The sequence below is a fragment of the Mandrillus leucophaeus genome, unplaced genomic scaffold (assembly GCF_000951045.1).
Source record: "Mandrillus leucophaeus isolate KB7577 unplaced genomic scaffold, Mleu.le_1.0 Scaffold556, whole genome shotgun sequence".
Classification (NCBI taxonomy): domain Eukaryota; kingdom Metazoa; phylum Chordata; class Mammalia; order Primates; family Cercopithecidae; genus Mandrillus; species Mandrillus leucophaeus.
The window spans coordinates 1,601,944-1,610,399 of record NW_012105986.1 but is presented as its reverse complement, the minus strand read 5'-3'; positions in this window follow the sequence as shown (position 1 = coordinate 1,610,399).

The window sequence follows — 8,456 nt, the reverse complement described above, 5'->3', positions numbered from 1 at the left end:
ATGACCCAGCAGAGGGAGCCCGGGAGTACATCCCTCTTCCTCACGCCCTTCTCACCTTCAGTGCCTCCCAGAGCAAACCCACGAAACAGGCACAAGGGCCCGTCTTTCTGCCCAGAGCGGGACAGGCCTGAGAGGATAACTGAAGAAGTCGAGCACACAAACGTATCTGAAGCTAAAGTAAATCCACCACTCCACTCTCTCCCGAATAAAACAGGAATCCTAGAGCACATCAGTCCGACCACTTCATTGTAAATTAGTATAATATTGTTGTCAGCCTTTTACTTGCATTTTAACCCTCAAACTTCACATTTTTCCTTCTTTTACTCATTTATTGCTTTTTGCACCCTAAGCCAATGTCTGTCTTTCTCATACTCCTTCAAGAGTTCTTTCAGTGAGGGCCTGGTGGTTGCGAATGCCTTCAATTTTTTTTTGTTTGAAAATGTCTCTATTTTGTCCGTATTTTGTAATGAAAGTTAAGCAGACCAAATAATTTGAAAGTAACAGTTATTTTCCCTGAGCCCTCTGCAGAAATTATTACAATTGTTTCTGGGTAACAGTTGTAATAATTAATGTCTTTTGATGAAGAATTAAAAGACATTAATGTCTTTTAATGAAGTCAGTGCTGGTCTAATTGTTATTCCATTGTAGGCAGTCTGTCTTCTCTCTTCCTCTGCTTTTAAGATCTTTGTCTTTTTTCTTTCAGCTGTTTAACTACCGCTTTCAGGTTTCTTTTAAAAAATCTGTCATTTTTTTTTTTAACTTCTCAGCCATGCTTTTCTTAAATATTCCCTCTTCTCCACTTTCCCTATTCTTTCGCTTCTGGAATGTTGATGAGTGTGTTTTAGACCACTGTTTCCCATTTACTATCTCTCTTAACTTCTCTGACATATTTACCATTTTGTCATCTCTTAGTGCCATATCCTAAGTACTTTCAGATTTCTTTTCTAGCTTACCAATTCCCTCTAAGCTGTATCTAATATCCTGTGTGAATTGTCTATTAACTTTATAATTTCATTGACTGATTTTTCATTTCTAAATCTTGTATTCTCTCATTTGAAAAAATCAGTCTTTTTGCACGGTGGCTCCTGTTTGTAATCCCAGCACTTCAGGAGGCCAAGGTGAGTGGATCACCTGAGGTCGGGAGTTCGAGACCAGCCTGACCAACATGGAGAAAACCCTTCTCTATTAAAAACACAAAAAATTAGCCATGTGCGGTGGTGCATGCCTGTAATTCCAGCTACTCGGGAGGCTGAAGGCAGGGGAATCGCTTGAACCTGGGAGGTGGAGGTTGCGGTGAGCCAAGATCGCACCATTCCCAGCCTGAGCAACAAGAGCGAAACTCCATCTCAAAAAAAAAAAAAGAAATCAGACTTTTCTTATTTGATGTCTTTAACATTTTTATTTCATCCTTCATCGTATTAAAGATTTTATGAATGCCTTTATTTTAAGATCCTGTGTTTGATATTACAGCATCTGTGTTCCTCAGAATCTTCCTCTGCCATTGCTGGATCCACTGCAGATGTTTTGTCATTTTGACTGTGAGGGCATGCCCTGCAGAATTTTATAGAGGGTAATCCTAAACAAGATTGAATTGAGAGCATTTTCACCCTGTATTTTTTTTCCTGGGGAATCCAGGACATTATCATTCTGGGGATATTTTAATTTAATCATTGACTTACAATTTTCTGGATCACAAAGGTAACATAATTAAAATTACAAGCAAATATAAGGGTATTTTCAAGGCTACACATTCTCCAGAGAGGGAAGAAAAAGTATTTTCCAATCCAGAGCTATGGGCAAGACAGGCAAGTCATTTTGTCAGATCCTTTTGCCAGAGCGAAGATTTCTTCTGGCCTGAAGCACTGTCCTGCCCTCTGCTCTGAGCACTGCCGCTTCCTGGAGGTGGCAGCCCTGCAGCAGCTCACTGGGAAGGTGGGCTGGCTGAATGGACAGGATGATAGGTCTGCTATTCAGCTTTGGCACTCAACTAATCACCCCCTCAGGGCTGCATGGCCCCCTCCTCCTCAGCCCTGTAACCCCAGGGTCCCCTCTCCCTGGCAATGCTCCATGCTTGCTGTTATGCTCTGCCATGGCCCCTGTACACATCCTCACCTGCTGGCTTCCTCTGTGACCCACTGTCACCTGCATCCTTTAGTTTATAAACTTCTGAAGACTCCTGTCGTGTTGCTGAGCAACGTTTTGTATTTACTCTACAAACAAGCATTGTTTCTATTATTTCATTTAGAGAGGGAAGACCAGTTTGTACTCAGTTCACCCTCTTGCAATGGAAATAACATTTTACATAACTGATGTATTATGTTTGGTCTTTTGCTTTAAAAGTCTAGAAAGTAAGTAATGTACTTAGTCATGATTCAGAGTAAAGATGGGAAAATGTAATACAGGAGGAAATGAAGTCTTGGGTGGGAAGAACACTGAACTGCAGCCATAAAACCTGAGTTCTGCTTCTTGTTCAATCACGAAAGCACAGTGTGCCTTTGTCAAGGTGATTTATTCTATCTTGGCATCAGTTCACTCAACTGTCAATAAGGTGGATTTTCTTAGATGCTCTCTAATGGGCCATCCTTTTCTAAACTTCTATAAATTTTAGCTACTTGAAAAATTTATGTATGTATGCTACCTACTTCCCTGAGAATGTTGAGTAAGAGAGAACACTAACTACCAATCTCATTATAAAGACCAGTATAAAGACCTTAATATCTCCTACTACATCTCCTTTGATTTAAAAAGAGGAAAAAAGTTAAAGTTCTTAGATCATAGTTCAACATAGTTTTAAAGATTCTTATCCAGCTTGCTCAAGTATAACAGATCATTCCTGGTGATAACATAGGCAGCAAAATGCAGCTGGATGTAAAACCAATGAATAAGGATTCCCAGTTATGAGCTTGCCAAATAAGCAAGAAAGACTACAAGTCTTCTGTCAGGTAGTTACTAAGCATGGAAAATGCAAAGCTGCCATGATTTACTCGCTATCTGTTACCAACTTGCGACTGCTTCGCTTGGGTTCCTGCTCTGGTAACCAATGGCCATCAGGTGTAGCCCGAGAGCATCTCACCTCAGCTATACCATGTAACTGTCTTCTCCATAAGAGTAAGGATGTTAACCCTTGTCCACTGGGGAATGAAGCCCATCCATTTTCCATGTCTCAGATGGATGTTTCTGTGTATTCTGCAAAGTCCTTTGGAGGGCTCTCAGCAGGAGCTCCCCTCGTCCACAGCAGTCTTGCTCAATTATGAACTAGTGAGTGCCCCCTTATGTTGACTTCCTCCTCCTCTTCCTTTTATTCTTCCCAGTCCTCCCACCAATCTTTTTCTTTGTGATCACTTTCCAAAATAGTCTACCTTTGCTGGGATACTCCATCCAGTCCTGCTTTGAGCTGAAGGCACTCATTTCCATAGACATCGGAAATATTGCTTGTGGTGAGAACTGCTCTGAGAACTGCTGTTGACTGAAGGAGCTGCATTACTCAAAGCTATGCTGCTATCCTGGGGCCAGTTACTACTTCGTGATTGGTCAGTAGTGGAGTACAAAGACCTAACCCCTCGACTTAGGTTGGACAACTCTCAAAGGCCGCCTCAGAATCAGCGTTCCCCATAGGTCAGTGGACACCTCTATGGCTGTCACATCACAACCCAACTTCTCCATTTGTTTATACCCACTTCACCCACTCCCTTAGCTGTGTTGTTACTCAGAGCACAGTGACTGACAAAACTGCTCAGCAAATTTCTGTTTTAGGGCCTGGTTTCAAGGCAGCTAAGACACAGCTCTTGTCTTGGGCTTGTTGTTTTGAGTTTCTGTTGGTGGGGAATGGCAATGCAAACTAAGACAGAGTGTGTTTGTGTTTGCGTGTGTGTGTGTGTGAGAGAGACAGAGAGAGACAAAGAGAAAATTTAGGGGTTTTGATGATCAATTCCTTATAGCAGGAATTTCTTAAGTTTATAACTACAATATTTTGGGCATAGGAAGCAATCGTAGTGAAAGAGAGAGTCATAACTTTTTAAGATGGAATTCAGGTCTAATAACTAAAGCATACCAATTAGTTATTGAGTAGGTGAAGAGCCATAGAAAATACATGCATGTCAGTACAGTATGTAGTTTTTTTTTCCAATGTCACTGAAAAACCATATTTATGTATCCTTATTTTAAGACATTACAGACAATAAAGTTGCAGATTTTTCTTTTTTCTCTTTAATCTTTCCAAGGCAGTGAAGATCTATAACAATATTCACCTTTCTCCTTCTGTATATTCCTCAAATTTCTTGGCACTTTTGCATTTTGGCTGCTCTCAACTCTGTAGTTCCAGTTGCCAATTAAGTATACATAATAATTTAAAATTAACAGGTAATATATAACATTTTCAAAATTACTAATAAATTGATAGGGATGTTAAATTCAAGTCTAAGGCTGATTCCTGCAGGGCCATTTATTTTTGGCATTTAACACCACCTGCCTATGCAGGAAATTAAGTAATGTTCTTTCCTTAACTATAATTTTTTTTCTTTTAATGATGGCAATTGCAGAGAAGAAATAAATCACAAAGAAAATAAAAACAGAACTATGTATGTAACTATTTGTTATTACACTGCCTTTTCCAACAAGGCACAATGAAATTGAAGATCAAGCAATAATGTAATTATTTATGGACAATCAATCTAGAACACTCAGACTCCCAAGACAATGCATTTCTTTTGAATGGCAATACATTTAAACTGTATGATTCACAACTTGTAATACTAATTTTACTTTGCCTACATTAATGTGGTTGGTGTTAAAGGAAAATAAGGAAATGCTTTGGCTTTTATATTTTTGTGGGTTTGTATATTTCATGTAGAGCATCAATACCACATTTTGTAGTTATGAAGATTATATCATTTAAATAATGCTTCTAAAAAAAAGCAAAAATTGGCAAGCAAGACCTAGTTAAACTAAAAAGCTTCTGCACATCAAAAGAAACTATGAACAGAATCAGAATAAACAGATAACCTATAGAATGGGAGAAAATATTCTCAAACTATGTGTCCAACTAATGTCTAATATCCTAATCTATAAAGAACCTAAACAGTTGAACAAGAAAAAATAAATAACCCCGTTAAAAATGGGCAAGAGACATAAACACTTCTCAAAGCAAGACATACAAATATAGCCAACAAACATGAAAAAGTGCTCCTCATCACTAATCATCAGAGAAATGCAAATGAACACCACAATGAGATACCATCTCACACCATTCAGAATGGCTGTTACTAAAAAGTCAAAAATAACAGATGCTGGTGAGGCTGTGGAGAAAAGGAAATGCTTATACACTGCTGGTGGGAATGTAAATTTGTTCAGCCACTGTGGAAAGCAGTTTGGAGATTTCTCAAAGAATTGAAAACAGAATGATCATTTGACCCAGGAACCCCATTACTGGGTATATACCCAAAAGAGAACAACTTATTCCACCGAAAAGACACATGCACCCATGTGTTTATTTCAGCACTATTCACCATAGCAAAACCATGGAATCGACGCTAACACAGGAAGAGAAAACTAAATGTCACATGTTCTCAATTATAAGTGGGAGCCAAGCATTGGATACTCATGGACATAAAGGTGTCAACAAGAGACACTGGAGACTACTAGAGTAGGGGGTAGGGAGGGAGGGGGAAAAGAGTTGAAAAACTAACTGTTGGGCACTCTGCTTAGTACCTGGGTGATGGGATCATTCATACCTGAAACCTCAGGATCACACAATATACTCATGTAACAAACCTGCATGTGCACCCACTAAATCTAAAAAGTTGTAAAAGAAAAGTAAATAAATAAATAAATAAATAAAACTTCTGAGATTTAAAGCGTCATTGTTAACTACTTGAATTTTTTGAGGACACAAAAATACTTGGAATTTGTTGACAGGCAAACACCTTATTTGTCACTTTGTTTCTCTATTATAGAGAGGTGATTGCTCTTGTTGAATGCAAATAAAACAGGTCAAGGCCAGACCTAAATGATGTTCCAAGGTAAATTTACATTGCATTTTCCCATGTGCTCCCCTCTCATTGATCAATGCCTCTTGCTGTACCCCTAGCCCAGTGCAGCCAGGAGCATCCTAGAGTTCTAAAGTAGTCCCTATTTATCCCATCCCCTTCCTTTCTTTCTTCTCCAGTTCATCTATCTTGCTTTCCAAACACTCAGTCAAGGATTATCTCAAACGTAACTGAGGGTCCAGTCTATATGACATAACTTGATGGACACATGTTTCCAAATATGGACTCATCATAATAAAGAGCTCTATTAGGGCTCTATTCTTTTCATTTGTGTGGGTGTTACAGGACAACCAGATTCATATGCCTACTGCACAGTAACAGACCAATACACAGGAACAGCAGGGTTTGCAGCAGAGAAAGAGTTTAATGATCACAGGGCAGCTGAGAAAATGTGAGCCTTAAATCCATCTTCCCAGGAGTTTTGGGTTGGGTTTTTAAGGAGATCATGAAGGGTGAGGGGCTGGAAAATTAGAGTAATTGATTGGTTAATGTAAGGGGGGATAAAATCATCAGAATATGGAAACTGCTCTCTTTGGTGTCAGCTCTTTGTGGGATCCTTTACTAGCTGATGCAAGTAGATCCACAACTATTCAGGACCTGAAAGAATATCTCAAAGGGAAAACTTAACATTTCACAATGTTCACCTTGTTATTTATAGAGCAGTTAAGGGGAACTAGAACCTTATAACAGGGTCTGTGTGATTCTGGGGCAATAGGTACCAAACAACTATGAGGAAGGGGTCAGAGAGCAGCTGACCTCATGACAAATGCTGATAGCTTATGTTTGTTTTTTTCCCTCCCTTATTCCATGATTAATTTTATAAAGTTTACAGGGGCAGTTTCATAGGTATATCAGACTTGAAGCGTCCCTCATTAAAAATTCATGACTCTGAGGTAGCAAAAACAGCTAAACTCATCCTTGGCAACTAGAGAGCAATTTTCACTAAGCAAGGCCACAGATACCTGTGCAAAGAGGAAAGCAGCACTGAAACCAATCTCTGAGATAACTTCACCAATCTAGTGTGCAAATGTGTGGATGGTGCATGGTAGGGACTCAATAGACAGTGAATGCAATTGTGGGTTGACAACACAAAGTGGCAAGTGTTGAACTCATGTTTCACCTCATTCTCAGCTTTCTATGAGATTTTGTTCTTAGGGCACTGTTAGAGGGACAGAAAGTCAATCTCATCAACAAATGCAACTTAATATAAGGTGTTAATAAAGAATTTCCAAAAATACTCCTCCAATACACCACACACACACACACACACACACACACACACACACACACCCCATGTCCCCATGGTATCATGTAAATACATCTGTTACTGCCTTTCTCCACATGTAATCACTGACTGGATCTACTTCTCCTTCAACTTGGCCACATATCTCAAATTCAAGTGCTTACTAGGTCTTGGCAAACGACATGATTGTCCAGGCCAGGTGGAGGCGGTGAGAACTGCATCTTCTAAAGCAGCAACACTGCCCAGCTGCCAACTGCCATGTGTAATGTTGGCCTGATGTGCTGTATATTCTGACTTTTTTAAGTTGAGAAAGATGTATTAGCCTAATGTAAAATTAATGGGCAACCAATTCAGCTCTGCATCAGCTAATATAGTGTTCATCTTTGCCCAAATTGGACCACAGGTTGCCAATAAAGTAGAACATGATTCTCTGAAAGCATATCTAAGTTTTGCTCTTCTCTCTTTAGCACGTAGTCTAGTATCTCACGAGTAGTAAGAGCTGGGTCCATGGAGGAGCTAAGTATGCACACAGTGCTAACTGTTCCCAGGAGAGTTCATTGCTTAGAAACATCCCTGGGGCCCAGGGAAATGATTATCTGCCGTTAGTCTTTTCTCCTCTAAGAAGAAAATTTCTATTTTTATAGACACTTCCCCTTACCACAATACATCAAAAATAGAAAAGAAGACGTAAAGATCATTCAAGGTAATATTATCAAAATCCATAAAGTAAAACATTTTCTTAAAATAACAAACCCTTGATATTTTATTATGTCAGGTTTGACAAGAAAAACAAAATCAGCTAAAACATGTCTACACAGTGCCAAGTCCTCCTTCAACTTGCTCTTCTGAGCACAAATGATACTTCGGGTGCTTTTATGCATAAACTCTTGCCCACATTAATGTTTGCAGTGCTCTGTGTTCATAAAGTTGCTGCCCAGGAAATTATCAGAAAGAAAAAATTGTAAGTGTCCTGAAGAGAGTGAAGAATCACTTGATTTTATGAACTTGCTCTTTGTTGACAGAGTAAAATAACACTTAAAGTATCATTCAATCTACTCTACCAAAGTGCAGTACAGATTTAAGGAAATTACATTTAATTCAGACAAAAAGAAGAGCTTAACACAAATGATTCAAAAATTGATGAGATCTATTTGTTTCAAATTCATTAT